The following is a 19,294-nucleotide window of genomic DNA, read 5'->3' on the forward strand; positions in this document are numbered from 1 at the left end:
CTTGATCTTTGCCCTTCCTCCAAACCACCATGTGTATTATGTGTGTATATGTTAAACTTTTAAAATACACATAATTCCTTTGTATACTATGCTTTATCTTGTGTTCCCAATTATTTCATGTGTTTACATCTTGTCCACCAAATAAAATCACAACCTGATTGAAAACAGGAACTACATCATATTCTTAGAATTTTTCCTACACTATAAATAGCATGGTGCTAAAACACAAAGCAGTTATCAATTTATTCATTCAGTGCATGACAGCTGTATCACTGCTAGCTAGTGCGTTGAAGGCTGGGGATGAAGAGGAAAACAGAAGGCGGTGTCTGTCCCCAAAGGGTTTACTGAGTACTGTGAGGGAGCCATGAAAACATTTACATTGAGAATCAAATCAGAGATGTAGTCAAGGCATTAGGAGAAGACAGAGGGGAAGAACCAAACTCTGCCAAGGGAAGTATCACAGACGAAAAAATATTTCCTTCAAATAGTATCATGAAGGATAAATAAAACTTCGCCAGGCAAACAAGAGAAGAGGTAGGAATGACATTCCAGAAAGAGGAAGCAGCACTGTGCCAAAGGACAGAATCATGAATGAATGAGCCAGCAGATAAACTGAGGAACCACTAAAAGTCAATAGGCTATAATGTAGGGAGGGAAAGGGCAGTGACAAGGACAGAATGGCAGGTAAGGATTTGATGAAGCTGAAGGGCCCTGTATGCTACAGGATGTAATCCTGGAAGCATTAAAGGTCATGGATGAGAGCGTGGTAGGATCAGATATCCCTGCTGCTCCTGAAATGGTAGACAGTTTGGAAAGGGGAAAAGTAGACAGATGTTAGGAAGCTATTTTAAAGTATAACTGAGAAATGATGAGGATATGAGAAAAGGGGTGCAAGAAATGGAATCATGATCACTGAAAGTATAGGTGTGGATGAAAACAAACTGAGTGAGAAGAGAGGCAAGCCAAGGAAAGACTGTGCGACGTGGACATTTAACATGAATCTTTACTGGAAGTCCAATCCATTCTTAGTTTGTGAATAAATATTTCTTCTATCTTTATAACTGTAGTTCTCAATGTATAAACAAGAAAAAACAGGCCAAGATGAACATTTTAAAACCTCAACTGGAAACCAAGTTTATCCACCTACTGATCTTGGAATGTCTTTCAAACACTAAGTGTGCAGAGATAACAGAATTCCATCTCCCCCACCCACCCCAACCTGTCAAAGTGAAGACACTGCCAACATACCTGTTCATCAGGTTTTCTTTTGAAATGGGTACAAAGAAAATTCACTTCAAGGCAGTAAACAGAGTCTACGTCACTCTTTCTGTTTGGCCTCTATACAACTTGACTTCCCGCCTTCACTAGTACCTCCCCTTTAGCCCCTACCCCAGATTTCAGATTACTGCTTTAACACCTTAACTAACCTTTATGTGACCTGGTTAGACATATGGTGAATTGCCTGTATAACTTGACACACAAACTCATTTTATGGTTCTTCCCTTAAAATCAATGATTTAATTACCATGAGGTGAAGTATCATGGCAAATCTGACTTGCTTCGGATACCAACCAGATAAACAGGCCACTGATAACTGAAGTAAACAACGTTCTTGATGATTATGCGCAGTGCATCCACGTCAGATACATTCACTCTCTTGACCACGCTGAAACCTATTAAACAAGTAAATAAACGGAAAAAAAATGCAATGTGAGGTTCACATTACATTTCAACAACAACATGCACACAAAACCTAAAACTTTCACTCCACTACTGGAAGCAACATAACTTTAGAAAGGTAAAGCATTTTCCTCTCAATTCATATGCCAGTATCTATTTATTCTGTTCATCCTAATATCCTGTGAGCATCTACTATATCTATGCACTACGCCTTCACTGAAAAGTATATGAAATCTTGCATTTTCCTTTTGGTAAAGTGACTGCCAATAACCGAATGAAAACGGCATCTACCCAAAGGCTACCACCTCATCCTTTAGTTCTCAGCTCCAATACTGCCTCCCTGAAAGCTATTCACTGAATATTTTGGCTACAACAGCATCTCACACACCTTCCAGTCACTCTCTGTCCTTTCAGCTTGTTTCACTGTGTACATAATAAGCAGCCTTGTCTTGAGTTACATTATTACTCTTTGTGTATGACTATTGCTACTGGACCGTGAGCCTCCGTAGAGCTGGGAAGCAACAGTCTTGTTCACCACTTTATCAGCAGTGTCTAGAAGAGTGCGTGCCCTGTGCTCAACAGACATTTGGTGGCCTAATGAGTGCTTCCAAATCCACAAACTACCAAAATATTAAAACTCTGCTGTAAATAAAATCCTAACAGAAAAGGGTTTATTTGGTACTTCTGTGAGTTCACAAGACCCAGAGAGATGCATAACCAGACATTGACAGGCTAACATAAACAGATTTTTTTCATTTTGGCTTCTATCCAGCACTGATAGTGAATTCAGTGGCAGTCAAATGTTAACCGCCCTTGAAGAATATTTAAACTGTCTCTAAAATGAAGAAGGGAGAAAAGGAATATAAGGGGAAATAAAATTAATAAAGTTAATCTTCTTACTGATAGAAGCATAAATAGCAGAGTCAGGAATTCATAACATAAACACTTTTTTTAAATGTCACTCAAGCGTCAAGTTCCTATTTTTTTCTAGGAGTGACTGTGGTTGTTAATGAGCATACTACACTGGAACAGATAATACAGAAATTGTGGGAGTCTATATAAGTTGGCTCCTCTGGAGGTCAGAAGGATATTTGGATCAAATAATGTGAGGGCTTTGTTCAGTACTACTATAAAATATAAAAGAAGGAAACTGAAACAAAAAGGCACACAGAACCTTGTAGTATCTTACTTCCAAAACATGCGATGGGATAAAGCTACATTTTCAGAATCTGTTTCCTAAAAGAACCCAATATTAATTGCATGTTGATGTGTAAAGCACACAAAAGTTGCATTTTCTCTATTTAGGATCCCAGACTCTCAGTTCTGAAAGTATAGCCCATTGTACATAATTCCCAGGTCAGAGGTGCAGTGGACAAATTAATTAGTCTATTAAGTTTCAGTCGTATCCTGGCACTGATGTTTAGGTTAGCACCTTCAGCAACAAGTTTCTAACATTTAACTATGCTGCCATTTGTTCCTGAGAGAAATTAGGAATGAAGGGGGGGAAAAAAAAAACACATAGCTGGGAAAAGTTCCCACTGACCTAAAGGCAGAGACATGCACGTGAGTCTGGAGTAGACTGATGTATTCATAAAAAGGAGAAAAACTTCAGTTGATTGGTTCTTGCTATTTTAAGTGATTAGGAGAAAAATAAATGGCTTCATATTGAAGTGAAATTTAAATAGCATTTACCACTCTACAAAATCAACCTAAAAAAAGATGATAATTTGCTATGACTTAGCACTGAAGAGAAACCACTTATGTCATAGGACGAATCTGTGAGGTATTTCACGAGATGATTAAATACTTGACTAAATATTTGTGGATGCTAAAAATGACTGAAATGAACCAAATCGCGTATTTGAAAAAACAGACATGAGACACGAACACAAACGCACAGAGGGAAAGAGGGAAAGGGAGGGAGGGAGAGAGAGAACTACCAGTTATCTTTCACCTTATAGCCAATAGCTACTGCAAGGTACATCCAAAAGAACAACATACCAGACATAGTTTGAAATTCAACAGTAAAAGCAAAATTTGTTGATTATCCTAGAGCACAATAGAATACCTCTGCACTATGTAGGAATTTTCTTTTCTCTTAAATTTTTCCTTTTCTTTTATTCAGGGGGTCATGGTAAAGTTGAATGTTTTCACAGCATCAGTGACCCAGATGTGTGTAAGATATTAGGGTCTAAAAGCTGTTCTGTGCATGAGCATTGGGTGTTCAGACTGTCTCAGGTAACTCTGAGAACAGTAACAAGAAATGAATGACTCAGTTTCTAATGACACTATCTGTCAAAACAAATATCTGTTACATACTGAGCAACCACACTATGTTAGAACCTGGATACACCTACATTAAAGTGATGTTAAAGACCAGGCCATTTAAAATCCAATCAGAATGCTGGATTACTGAAAAGGCAATCAGAGTAACTGTGGCTTACCATTTTCTCCTGAATATCCTATTATTTGGGCTCTATGAGAGTTTAGGTTCACCTAATTCTCCCCAAACACAGTGCCATTAAATTGAGGATTATTAAAATTTATAATTACATTTCTTAAGAGTTTTTCTTCAGGAAATAATCAGATATGTTCAAACAGAAAAGAGTTCTAGAGGTAAAAAATAATAATAGTATTTGTAATAGCAAAAAGCTAAAACAATGTCTAACAATAAGAAGATATTTCAATAAATTATGATATAATAGAATACTAAGAAGTCATTGAGGGCTTCCCTTGTGGCGCAGTGGTTGAGAGTCCGCCTGCCGATGCAGAGGACACAGGTTCGTGCCCCGGTCCGGGAGGATCCCACGTGCCGCGGAGCGGCTGGGCCCGTGAGCCATGGCTGCTGGGCCTGCGCGTCCAGAGCCTGTGCTCCGCAACGGAAGAGGCCACAACAGTGAGAGGCCCGCGTACGGCAAAAAAAAAAAAAAAAAAAAAAAAAAAGTCATTGAATGTCATGCTTTCAAGGAAAATTTAATGGGACAGGAAAATTCCTAGATTACGGCAGGCACATAAGGAAGAACTGAATAAAAATGCAGTGTACAAAACCTATACAAAAACTATATGCATAGTTTGATTCCAATTTTAATATATATGCACATTATATGAAAACATATCCATCTTTTGTACATAATATGCACAGTCATACAAAAAAGAGGAAAAAAAGACACACCAACATGTTCACAGAGGTTATCTTTGGGTAGTAGAACTGAACACAACTCTAATCACAAAAATATAATGCTTTTATAATTAGAAACGAAGCTATAGTAGCTACTGTAATAGTTTGAGCCAAGTGGAGTTGACCACAATTGAAGATAATGTTCCTTGTATAAGTCATCAGTGGAACAAAGGATGAGTTAGATATTTCTCAGTGATGTCCCCCTCAACCACTGCCTAAGACCCCCAAGTCCAACCAAGTCCACAAATCGTGATAACCTCCAATACTATCTTTGTCCCAGGTATGATTAATCCCTGTTCTTAAACTGTCTCCTCTTAATATGTGTATTAATCAAATTTCTACTTATCTGTGACATGTATTGTAAAAATGCACAACATTTCTGTATCTATGGCCTTGGAATTTCTTCTCTGAGGCCAAAAAAGGGTGTGTGTGTACGTATATATTTGACAAACTCATTTATTTATGATAAACTACCTTAAACCTGCCTCACATACAGCAATGGATATTTGTACAAGCTCTGCTGAAAAGAATCCCATCCTTCAAACTGACAGTTACAGTTTCCCCAAAACATGTCATTTTAAAAGTGGGTTTTTAAATAGCACTTTGAATCAACACTGCCAACTTTTTAAAGTGTTTAAAAAGATGCAGTTACTCCCTAGATTCTGCTTCTTAAGATAATAAATTATTTTGTGGGCAAAGTCCATTCCAACCTCTCTCTTATAGACAGATTTTTATACCATCATCTGTATCACCTCTAAGCATCTCCTTGTGTAGTTTTCCTTCCATCATTATGAAATTAAAGCAAACATCACTCTTTTTTGTTCTATTTGTGTGGTTACCATGGTAGTGACCTGAATTTTGCACCTAGGATAAGCCTATTTGGGGCAGGGGAGAGAAGAAAGGGACCAAAAGAATGGAAGAATAAGTTCGGGTAATGGTCAGCACCTTTAAACATTTACTTTTCTCTTGGAACTGCCTTTGGCCAAAATCTATAAAACTATGACCTGACCCTCAGCTTCCCGGCATAAAGTACTTCGGCTTATGATGTGAACACCATGAAACTGGCAAGATCGTCAACCCTTTCCCTTGCTCGTAAGAAGAATTAAAATTCTGTTTCTCCCAACCCCAAAATTTCCACCTCGAGCTCCCCCTAAACCTAGTCAGGCCCTGGTTCACAGGTTCTAAAGACCAGACCATGGAAATATCACGCGGTGACTGACAGTCTTTGATGGAAAACAGATGAGACAGGACACACTGCTTGCCTAGCACTTTTAAATGTACGGCTCCCCTTCACTGTCTTTCAGGATGTCACTGTAGGTGACACATGGAAAGAACAGTTAGTGCAAAAGTTTTGTACATTTTCTACTTTCATGGGTTATCTCAGTTGTCCACAAGGTGATTTCCTTGAATATCTGCACCACGTGAACCAACGGTTTGAGGTACTTTCAAAGTTTTTCTCCCCTTAAATGATATCCTTTACAAAGAAAGGCCAACAGATAACAGATAAAGGCCAACAGGCAGCAGATATGATAGAAGAGTGGAAGATGCAAGAGGGCTACAGAAGTTCACCCACAGCCTGCCCACCTACTCCTCAGCTTCCCTACAGGGCTCCTTAGACACCCCTCAGAATTCCAGAGCCCTGAGGGACACAATTTGAAAACCAAGTAAACAGATTCTGCCCTTGCAAATCTCAGAGTTAATATTCACAGTGCTGACTATTCTAAAAGCCCATGACACACATCATTTAAAACTTTAAAATTCAGAAGCTGTCACTAATTTTTTCAGCAATATTTTACTCCATTGTTACGAGGAAATTATGTCATGATGGCATTTTTAAATCTGAGGGATCATAAAAGTAATAGGCCCAAGTTCTTAAAAATGCATTGTGTCTTCTTAAATTGCTTCAGAGGAAAAAAACACTATATTTCTTGTAATTAGCTAATTAACTATAAAGCATAAAGTCACGTGAAATCTTATTAGATAATAGAAATTGTTGTAGTAGTTTCAGAAAGGAAAAGAAAAATAAGCTCTGATCCTCATACGTCCCAACTAGCTAAATAAGATATCTAGAAACTTAATACATCCTGCCTCACTTATGCTGAGTCCTCATAAAACTGACAAAACACAAGACAGAGTAAAGATTTAAAGAGTCAATAAAAACGTTCTTTAAAGTACTCTGCATACCTTAAGTGTTATAATAAGACCTCATTTCAAAGAAACATGGTTGAATGCCATGAAAATTTGTTTAATTCTATTATATCCCCTCAAGAGACAGTCCCTTGAGATATTAGCGTTTAATGACTTCTTACTTGAAAACACAACATTTAATAGCTCCTACCACACTACATTGTAACCGTTTGTTGATGGCTTTTTAAAATTATTTGTACTTGTGAAACTTCTCACTAGGCAATAAGGTACTTGCGAGTTGAATGTAGGTTTTATTGATCTTAGTTTGGTTACTCATTAATTCATTCAACATTCTTATTGTATATCTATTAGCCATATGCTAAATACAATAAGTACATATGGAAAAAAGCCACAGTCCCTAATCTATCAATACTTAAAAAAAAAGTTTAAGGAAGAATAAGAAAACAAATGATTGCAGTTTACTGTCTTAGAGTTAAACACTATGCCACAGGAGCACAGGGAAGTGACAGAGGGCTCACCTGGAAGAGCAGGGAACAGGGCAGGTCTGAGCTCCAGGGGAACAGGTTCTGACGACTACTGGCAGTTAACCACACAACACATGATGAAATACAAAATCCAAAGACTGAAGCAGCACCATATATCAAGAGCCTCACGCGCCATACTGAGGATTTTGTACTTTATTCTGTGGAACCATTCAAGAACAAGTTTTAGAAAAGTCACTTTGACTATAAATCAGATACCAGAATGGAAGAAGCAAAACCGGTTGCAGGGAGACCAGTTAAGAAGGCAATTATGGTGATTCAACTGAGAAATGATGGAGTCCTTAACTAAGGCTGTAGTAATCAAAATAGAGAATGGTAGGCACACTCAAGAAGTATTACGGAAATAGAACAGGCAGGATTTAAAAACTGAGTTGAGGAAACAGACGGCAGTCAAAACTCCATGGACAACTCCTCAGTTTCTGGTTTTGGCAACAGGGAGAACAACAGTGGTTTCCTAAGATAAAGAACATAGAAAAAGAAGCAAATCTGGGTGGGGGGGGGCAAAAAAACTTCAAAAACACCTTAAAAACCACTGGTTCACTTGATGCAAATATTCAAGGAAATCACCTTGTTGACAACTGAGAAAACCCATTCCAAGGGGGATCTGTAGAAATCGTACAATACAAGAGGGTTTGGCGTGTGTGGAGGAGACCTGTTCTGGGAACAGGAATATAAGCGCCATCAGTATTTAATAATGGTAAATGAAGTCATGGAAGTATACGGAGTGAACCAGGAGAGGGCCAGCAAAGAAAGCCTCAGAATAAACTCCGGGGAGCAACAAAAATGGAGGCAGAGGAAGTGGAGAAACCTGTAAAGGAAACGGAAGCAGCAGCACAGGTGGTAATAAGTGAGTTAGGAGAGTGCAGAGTACAGAGTTTTGAGAAGGGAACACCTAAGTGTCAAATGATCCTGCGATACTGCAAAAGGATTAGAAAGAGGCCAACAGACTTTGCAACAAGAGGTAATTCATGACCTTTGCAAAGACAGTTTCAGCAGTGAGATAACAGAGTAATACAAAAGTTACTGAAGGGGCTTCCCTGGTGGCGCAGTGGTTGAGAGTCCGCCTGCCAATGCAGGGGACGCAGGTTCGTGCCCTGGTCCGGGAAGATCCCACAGGCCACGGAGCGGCTGGGCCCGTGAGCCATGGCCGCTGAGCCTGCGCATCCGGAGCCTGTGCTCCGCAACAGGAGAGGCCACAACAGTGAGAGGCCCGCGTACCGAAAAAAAAAAAAAAAGTTACTGAAGAACAAATATGATGTGGAAATAGAGAAAACTGCATAGCTCCTGGAACATATTAAATGTTCCAACTGTTCCTAATTTACACTTCTCCACTGCATGTCACCCTGTCCAAGTTTTTAAACTATGCCACAATCCCCCAAGGCAATACCAAACGAATGTTTATAATGATGGCTTTGACTACAATTGAAACCTCAGTGGGAAGTAAGAGAAGTGCTCTAAGACACTCCCTGTGTTATTTGGGAATCTCTTAAACCATTACCTAAGCCAAGTTTCATGTTCCTCAGTCTAAGGAAGCTGGAATTGTGAGGAGGCACTGGCTTTGGTAGATTTTAAGTACATGTGTTATGAAAACTATTCAATGAGTTGTGTCATAAATCATTTTGGGTTTTTTTGAATGAATCTTAAGGGAATAAATAAAGTCACTTTACTCCTATCTAAAACATGTGGAAAATACAGGCATATCTCATTTTATTGCACTTTTCTTTATTGTGCTTCACAGATATTTTATTTTTTACAGAATGAATGTGGCAACCCTGCATTGAGCAAGTCTATCAGCACCATTTTTCCAGCAGCTTTTGCTTACCTCATGTCTCTGGCACATTTTGGTAATTCTTGAAATATTTCAATTTTTTTCATTATTATTATTTTTGTTATGGTGATCTGTGATTAGTGATCTTTGATGTTACTATCCTAATTGTCTTGGGGCACCATGAACCATGCCCATATAAGATGGCAAACAATCAATCGACGTTGTATGTGTTCTGAACACTCCACGAACTGGCCATTCTCCCACCACCAGTCTCCCTCTCTTTGGATCTCCCTATTCTCTGAGACACAACAGTATTGAAATTGGGCCAATTATTAACCCTACAATGGCCTCTAAGTTTTTAAGTGAAAGAAAAAGTTGCAAGCCTCTCACTTTAAACCAAAAGCTAAAATGAATGAGCTTATTGAACAAAGCATGTTGAAAGCCAAAACAGGTGGAAAGCTAGGCCTTTTGTGTCAAACAGCCAAGCTGTGACTGCAAAAAGTTCGTGTAGGAAATTGAAAGTGCTACTCCAGTGAACACACATGAATAATAAGAAAACAAAATGCCTTATTGCTGATATGGAGAAAGTTTTAGTGGTCTAGATAGAAGATCAAACTAGCCACAACATTTCCTTAAACCAAAACCTAATCCAGAGCAAGGCCTTACGTCTCTTCAAATCTATAAATCCTGAGAGAGGTGAGGAAGCTGTGGAAGAAAAGTCTGAAGCTAGCAGAGGTTGGCTCACGAGGTTTAAGGAAAGAAATCATCTTCATAACATAGAAATTCAAAGTGAAGCAGCAGGTGCTGATGTAGAAGCTGCAGCAACTTGTCCAGAAGATCTAGCTCAGATAATTCATGAAGGTGGCTATACAAAACAACAGATTTTCAGGGTAAAGGAAACAGCCTTCTACTGGAAGAAGACGCCATCAATGACTTTCACAGCTAGAGAGAAGTCAATGCCTGCCTTCAAAGCTTCAGAGGAGAGGCCAATTGTCTTGGTAGGAGCTAATGCAGCTGGTGACTTTAAGTTGAAGCCAATGCTCACTTAACATTTCGAAGGTCACACGGTCTTAAGAATTACACTAGATCTATTCTGCCTGTACTCCATAAATGGGACAAAGCCCAGATGACAGCACATCTGTTTACAATATGGTTTACTGAATAATTTAAGCCCACTGTTAAGACCTACTGCTCAGAAAAAAAAGATTGCTTTCAAAATATAACTGCTCATTGACAATGCACCTGGGCACTCAAGAGCTCTAATGGAGATGTACAAGGAGATTCATGGTGCTTTCATGCCTGCTAACACAACCACCATTCTGCAGCACACGGATCGCCGAGTCATTTTGACTTTCAAGTCTTATTTGAGAAATATATTTCATAAGGCTAAAGCTGCTATAGATAGTGATTCCTCTGGTGGATCTGGGCAAAGTCAACTGAAAACCTTCTGGAAAAGATTCACCATTCTAGATGCCGTTAAGAACATCTGTGATTCACGGGAAGAGGTCAAAATAACGACATTTACAAGAATTTGGAAGAAGCTGATTCCAACCCTCATGGATAAAGACTTCAGTGGAAGAATGAACTGCAGATATGGTAGAAATATCAAGAAAACTAGAATTCGAAGTGGAGCCCGAAAAAGCGACTGAATTGCTGCAATCTCATGACAAATCTTTAATGGATGAGGAGTTGCTTCTTATGGATGAGCAACGAAACTGGTTTCTTGAGATGGAATCTATTCCTGGTGAAGATGCTGTGAAGACTGTTGAAACAACAAAGGATTTAGAATACTACATAAACTTAGTTGATAAAGCAGTGGCACAGTTTGAGAGGACTGACTTCAATTTTGAAAGCAGTTCTACTGTAGGTAAAGTGCATGCTACAGAGAAATCATTCACGAAAGGAAGAGTCAATCAACCTGGCAGACTTCATTGTTGCCCTGTTTTAAGAAACTGCCAGAGCCACCCCCAAATTTAGCAACTAACACCCGTGGGTCAGTCAGCAGCCATCAACGTCAAGGCAAGAAAGACCCTTTACCAGCAAAAGTATTATGACTCGCTGCAGGCTCAGATGACGGTTAGCACGTTTTAGTGATAACATATTTTTTAATTAAGGTATATACATTTTTTTTAGACATAATGCTATTGCATGCTTAACAAACTGCATGTAGAGTACAAACGTAACTTTTATACGCACTGGGAAACCGAAAAATCATGTCACTCAATTTATTGCAATATTCACTTTATGGCAGTAGTATGGAACTGAACCCACAATATCTTCAAGATACGCCTGTATGTCAAGTGTAAAACATATAAAATACAAATATAATATCAAACTAAATCATGCCATGGGTTCTGTGTAACTTAATAAAGTTACCCCAATTCATTGTTCAATTCATGATTATTAAATATCAATGGCAGGACAGGAAGTATTTATTATGAGTTCACTTGTCTGCTTATATTACCCATTACACATTTCAGTGAGGTCTAGGAGCTTTTAAGAATTAAAGAATTGCGGACTTCCCTGGTGGTGCAGTGGTTCGATCCTGCCAATGCGGGGGACATGGGTTCGATCCCTGGTCCAGGAAGACCCCACATGCCACAGAGCAACTAAGCCCATGTGCCACAACTATTGAGCCTGCACTCTAGAGCCCAAGAGCCACAATTACTGAGCCTGCGTGCCACAACTACTGAAGCCTGCATGCTCTAGAGCCCGCACACAGCAACTACTGAGCCCATGTGCTACAACTGTAGCCCATGAACCTACAGCCTTTGCTCCACAACAAGAGAAGCCACCCCAATGAGAAGCCTGTGCACAGCAACGAAGACCCAACACAGACAAAATCAAAATTTTTAAAAAAATTATAAAAAAAAGAATTAAAGAATTCCATGTTATCATTTGTAAATAAAATTGATACATCCAAGGGCTTATAAAGATATAAGCAGGTAAAGTAGCTGGTATGAACCAAAGATCAAAAAGCAAAAGCAAGGACCCAATTTTACACATCTTCCAAATATGTTCTAATACCTATGGCCAAAAGGGAATAGTGCCTGAGGCAGGCGAAACAGGTGAAGGAGGTCAACTATATGGTTATGGAGGGTAATTAAACTTGTGGTGGTGATCACCTTGTAATGTATACAGATGTTGAATTATAATGCTGTACACCTGAAACATACAATAAAAAAGAAAAAAGTACTCCTAGCCAGCTGTTTATTTCCACAGCACCTGGCCAAACAATATTCTCCTCTTGTTTTACTGTAGAACTTCTCGAAAAAAAATTTAAGCCTTTCATTTGCGTGAGAACACAGCAAGAGGTGGACCCCACCTACTGCTGTCACAGAAGAATCATCCAGATATTAGACTGAGGTCTCAAACCTTTGAACTGTTCTTAGTTTACCAAGGTTAAAACGCAACTGGTCTGTTCATAGCAGCACTTTTTACAATAGCCAAGACATGGAAGCAAGCTACACGTCCATCGACAGATGAGTGGATAGAGAAGATGCGGTACATACATACAATGGAATATTACTCAGCCATAAAAAGAATGAAAAATGCCATTTGAGCAACATGGATGGACCCAGAGACTACCATATAAGTGAAGTAAATCAGCCAAAGAAAGGTAAATATCATATGGTATCGCTTATCTGCAGCAGCTAAAAAAAAGGATACAAATAAACTTATTTACAAAGCAGAAACAGAATGACAGACATAGAAACAAACTTATGGTTACCAAAGGGTAAGGGGGAAGGGATAAATTAGGAGTTGGGGATTCACAGATACACACAACTACATATCACATAGATAACCAACAAGGATCTACTGCATAGCACAGGGAACTATATTCAATATCTTGTAAATAACCTATAATGGAAAAGAACCTGAAAAAGAAGATATAGAGATATAGTATATATATCTACATATATAGTACATAATATATAGTATAGTATATAGATACATATACTACATATATCTATATTTATATAATTGAATCACTTTGCTGTACACCAGAAACTACCACATTATAAATCAACTATACTTCAAGAAAAAATAATAAATTTTAAAAAGATATTAAAAAAATTTAATTGGACAAACCTCTTAGATAGCTTCATCCACCGGACGGCAGACAGCAGAAGCAAGAAGAACTACAATCCGGCAGCCTGTGGAACAAAAAACACATTGACAGAAAGACAAGATGAAAAGGCAAAGGGCTATATTGCAGATAAATGAACAAGATAAAACTCCAGAAAAACAACTAAATGAAGTGGAGATAGGCAATCTTCCAGAAAAAGAATTCAGAATATTGATAGGGAAGATGACCCAGGACCTCAGAAAAAGAATGGAGGCAAAGATCAAGAAGATGCAAGAAATGCTTAACAAAGATCTAGAAAAATTAAAGAACAAACAGAGATGAACAATACAATAACTGAAATGAAAAATACACTAGAAGGAATCAATAGCAGAATAACTCAGGCAGAAAAATGGATAAGTGACCTGGAAGACAGAATGGTAGAATTCACTGCTGTGGAACAGAATAAAGAAAAAAGAATGAAAAGAAATGAAGACAGCCTAAGAGACCTCTGGGACAACATTAAACACAACAACACTCACATTATAGGGGTCCCAGCAGGAGAAGAGAGAGAGAAAGGACCCGAGAAAATAAGAGATGAGAGTCGAAAACTTCCCTAACATGGGGAAGGAAATGGCCACCCAAGTCCAGGAAGTGCAGAGAGTCACATACAGGATAAACCCAAGTAGAAACATGCCGAGACACATAGTAATCGAATTGGCAAAAATTAAAGACAAAGAAAAATTATTGAAAGCAGCAAGGGAAAAATGACAAATAACATACAAGGGAATTCCCATAAGGTTAACAGCTGGTTTCTCAGCAGAAACTCTACAAGCCAGAAGGAAGTGGCATGACATACTTAAAGTGATGAAAGGGAAGAACCTACAACAAAGATTACCCGGCAAGGATCTCCTTCAGATTCCATAGAAAATCAAAAGCTTTACAGACAAGCAAAAGCTAAGAGAATTCACCACCACCAAACCAGCTCTACAACAAATGCTAAAGGAACTTCTCTAAGTGGGAAACACAAGAGAAGAAAAGGACCTACCAAAAAAACCCCAAAACAATTAAGAAAAGGGTCATAGGAACATAAATATCGATAATTACCTTAAAAGTGAATGGATTAAATGCTCCAACCAAAAGACACAGGCTTGCCAAATAGATACAAAAAGAAGACCCATATATATACGCTGCCTACAAGAGACCCACTTCAGACCTAGGGACACATACAGACTGAAAGTGAGGGGATGGAAAAAGATATTCCATGCAAATGGAAACCAAATGAAAGCTGGAGTGGCAATCCTCAGATCAGATAAAATAGACTTTAAAATAAAAAATGTTACAAGAGACAAGGAAGGATACTACGTAAAGATCAAGGGATCAATCCAAGAAGAAGATATAACAATTATAAATATATATGCACCCAACATAGGAGCACCTCAGTACAGAAGGCAACTGCTAACAGCTATAAAAGAAGAAATCGACAGTAACACAGTAATAGTGGGGGACTTTAAAACCTCACTTACACCAATGGACAGATCATCCAAACAGAAAATTAATAAGGAAACACAAGCTTTAAATGACACAATAGACCAGATAGATTTAATTGATATTTACAGTACATTCCATCCAAAAACAACAGATTACACTTTCTTCTCAAGTGCGCACAGAACATTCTCCAGGATAGATCACATCTTGGGTCACAAATCAAGCCTCAGTACATTTAAGAAAATTGAAATCATATCAAGCATCTCTACTGACCACAATGCTATGAGATTAGAAATCAATTACAGGGAAAAAAGCAAAAAAAACACAACACATGGAGGCTAAACTAAATAACCAAGAGATCACTGAAGAAATCAAAGAGGAAATCAAAAAATACCTAGAGACAAATGACAATGAAAATACGACGATCCAAAACCTATGGGATGCAGCAAAAGCAGTTTTAAGAGGGAAGTTTATAGCTATACAAGCCTACCTCAAGAAACAAGAAAAATCTCAAGTAAACAACCTAACGTTACACCTAAAGGAACTAGAGAACGAAGAACAAACAAAACCCAAAGCTAGCAGAAGGAAAGAAATCATAAAGATCAGAGCAGAAATAAATGAAATAGAAACAAAGAAAACAATAGCAAAGATCAATAAAACTAAAAGCTGGTTCTTTGAGAAGATAAACAAAATTGATAAACCATTAGCCACACTCATCAAGAAAAAGAGGGAGAGGACTCAAATCAATAAAATTAGAAATGAAAAAGGAGAAGTTACAACAGACACTGCAGAAATACAAAGCATCCTAAGAGACTACTACAAGCAACTCTATGCCAATAAAATGGACAACCTGGAAGAAATGGACAAATTCTTAGAAAGGTATAACCTTCCAAGACTGAACCAAGAAGAAAATATGAACAGACCAATCACAAGTAATGAAATTGAAACTGTGATTTAAAATCTTCCAACAAACAGAAGTCCAGGACCAGATGGCTTCACAGGTGAATTCTATCAAACATTCAGAGAAGAGCTAACACCCATCCTTCTCAAACTCTTCCAAAAAACTGCAGAGGAAGGAACACTCCCAAACTCATTCTGTGAGTCCACCATCACCCTGATAGCAAAACCAGACAAAAATACTACAAAAAAAGAAAATTACATAGCAATATAACTCAAGAACACAGACGCAAAAATCCTCAACAATATACTAGCAAACAGAATCCAACAACCATTAAAAGGATCATACACCATGATCAAGTGGGATTTATCCCAGGAATGCAAGGATTCTTCAATATACACAAATCAATCAATGTGATACACCATATTAACAAATTGAAGAATAAAAACTATACGATCATCTCAATAGATGCAGAAAAAGCTTTTGAGAAAATTCAACACCGATTTATGATAACAACTCTCCAGAAAGTGGGCATAGAGGAAACCTACTTAAACATCATAAAGGCCATATACGACAAACCCACAGCAAACATCATTCTCAATGATGAAAAACTGAAAGCATTTCCTCTAAGATCAGGAACAAAACAAGGTTGTCCACTCTCACCACTATTATTCAACATAGTTTTGGAAGTCCTAGCCATGGCAATCAGAGGAGAAAAAGAAATAAAAGGAATCCAAATCGGAAAAGAAGAAGTAAAACTGTCACTATTTGCAGATGACATGTTACTATACATAAAGAATCCTAAAGATGCCACCAGAAAACTACTAAAGCTAAAAAATGAATCTGTTAAAGTTGCAGGATACAAAATTAATGCACAGAAATCACGTGCATTCCTATACACTAATCATGAAACATCTGAAAGAGAAATTAAGGAAACACTCCCATTTACCATTGCAACAAAAAAAATAAAATACCTAGGAATAAACCTACCTAGGGAGACAAAAGACCTGTATGTAGAAAACTATGAGACACTGATGAAAGAAATTAAAGATGATACCAACAGACGGAGAGATATACCATGTTCTTGGATTGGAAGAATCAATATTGTGAAAATGATTATACTACTGAAAGCAATCTACACATTCAATGCAATCTCTATCAAATTACCAATGGCATTTTTTACAGAACTGAAACAAAAAATCTTAAAATTTGTATGGAGACACAAAAGACCCCGAAATAGCCAAAGCAGTCTTGAGGGAAAAAAACAGAGCTGGAGGAATCAGACTCCTTGACTTCAGACTATACTACAAAGCTACAGTAATCAAGACAATATGGTACTGGCACAAAAACAGAAATATAGATCAATGGAACAAGATAGAAAGCCCAGAGATAAACCCACGCACCTACGGTCAACTAATCTATGACAAAGGAGGCAAGGATATACAATGGAGAAAAGACAGTCTCTTCAATAAGTGGTGCTGGGAAAACTGGACAGCTACATGTAAAAGAATGAAATTAGAACACTCCCTAACACCATACACAAAAATAAACTCAAAATGGATTCGAGACCTAAATGTAAGACTGGACACTATAAAACTCTTAGAGGAAAACATAGGAAGAACACTCTTTGACATAAATCACAGCAAGATCTTTTTTGATCCACCTCTTAGAGTAATGGAAATAAAAACAAAAATAAACAAATGGGACCTAATGAAACTTAAAAGCTTTTGCACAGCAAAGGAAACAATAAACAAGACAAAAAGACAACCCTCAGAATGGGAGAAAATATTTGCAAATGAATCATGAGACAAAGGATTAATCTCCAAAATATATAAACAGCTCATGCAGCTCAACATTAAAAAAAAAAAAACCCAATCCAAAAATGGGCAGAAGACCCAAATAGACATTTCTCCAAAGAAAACATACAGATGGCCAAGAAGCACATGAAAAGCTGCTCAACATCACTAATTATTAGAGAAATGCAAATCAAAACTACAATGACATATCACCTCACACCAGTTAGAGTGGGCATCATCAGAAAATCTACAAACAACAAATGCTGGAGAGGGTGTGGAGAAAAGGGAAGCCTCTTGCACTGTTGGTGGGAATGTAGATTGATACAGCCCCTATGGAGAACAGTATGGAGGTTCCTTAAAACACTAAAAATAGAATTACCATATGACCCAGCAATCCCACTAATGGGCATATACCCAGAGAAAACCGTAAGTCAAAAGACACATGCTCCCCAATGTTCATTGCAGCACTACTTACAAAGCCAGGTCACGGAAGCAACCTAAATGCCCATCGATAGACGAATGGATAAAGAAGATGTGATACATATATACAATGGAATATTACTCAGCCATAAAAAGGAACGAAATTGGGTCATTTGTCAAGACGTGGATGAAATCTGGACACTGTCATACAGGGTGAAGTAAGTCAGAAAGAGAAAAACAAATACTGTATATTAATGCATGTATGTGGAACCTAGAAAAATGGTACAGATGAACCAGTTTGCAGGGCAGAAATTGAGACACAGATGTAGAGAACAAACGTATGGACACCAAGGGGGGAAGGCTGTGGAGGGTTGGGGGGGAATGAGGGGATGAATTGGGAGATTGGGATTGACATGTATACACTGATGTGAATAAAATGGATGACTGCTAAGAACCTGCTGTATAAAAAAAAAAATTAAAAAATAAAATGTAATTGGTCTGCCATCATGCACTTCACACGTTTTTGCATATAACTCCAAATCTAAGAAATTTATATAAGAATTTCGCAAATTACAATGACTTGCAGATACTAATATAAAGAAACACACACATGCATTTAATCATCAGATAAGACTTTTTCCTGCTAGAGCTGTGGGAAAAAAGCACGTGTGAGGTTCATTATATCTAATTCCTATGTTTTCTCTTCACAAACAGCTCCTTCTTTGACTTCTCAATTTCTGTTAATAAACTAAGCAGCATTCCAGAGACACTCAGCCTCAAAACTTTGGAGTTATCCTTAACACCAGTCTCCCTCATCCTCTTTACCCAAATATTTGCCAAATACAATGGATTCCACATACTCAATATGTCAGGAATTTGTCTCTTTCTTTCCATTACTTCTGCCACGATGCAGTTCAGCTTTTTACTATCTGTGCAACTTCTGAATGTGTTCCAGTCCTTCCTAAGCAGAGTCCCAATTTTTTCAGCCCTGAGTGGTTCCCCTCTACCAATAAAATTAACTGAACACTCCTTGGCCTGGCATTTAAGATCCATTACATGGCAGTTTTCTTCATGCAGAACCTATTTAAGGTTTACTATTCTGAAACTTCATTTCTCCACCATTTCCTGGTCGTACTTCCCTATCTTTACTCATGCCATGTCTGCCCATTGAATGCCCCTTTTTCCCATCTCCTCTCACCAAAAAGGCTGTCTGACGTTTCAGTGATCATCTCAAACATTGGTTAGTTCGTAATTTTATCTTTCCCCACCTACCTCTGACCACGCCCTCATAGAACACTGTGTCTTGTATA

At 38.1% G+C, this 19,294-nt stretch overlaps 1 protein-coding gene across 2 annotated transcripts in view; it reads right to left on the reverse strand.

Annotated features, from left to right (window-relative positions):
- BMPR1B (bone morphogenetic protein receptor type 1B) overlaps window positions 1-19,294 on the reverse strand; it is a 418,596-nt gene that overhangs the window by 224,907 nt on the left and 174,395 nt on the right. Inside the window, exon 1 of one of the 2 annotated variants that reach the window (XM_060299772.1) lies at window positions 1,526-1,645. The exons of the other annotated variant lie outside the window; for it this stretch is intronic. The gene's annotated coding sequence lies outside the window, so the exon portion shown is untranslated. Of the gene's footprint in view, window positions 1-1,525; window positions 1,646-19,294 lie in introns of those variants that run through there. 2 annotated transcript variants of the gene reach the window in all.

Source organism: Globicephala melas, chromosome 5, assembly GCF_963455315.2.
Source record: "Globicephala melas chromosome 5, mGloMel1.2, whole genome shotgun sequence".
NCBI classification, from domain to species: domain Eukaryota; kingdom Metazoa; phylum Chordata; class Mammalia; order Artiodactyla; family Delphinidae; genus Globicephala; species Globicephala melas.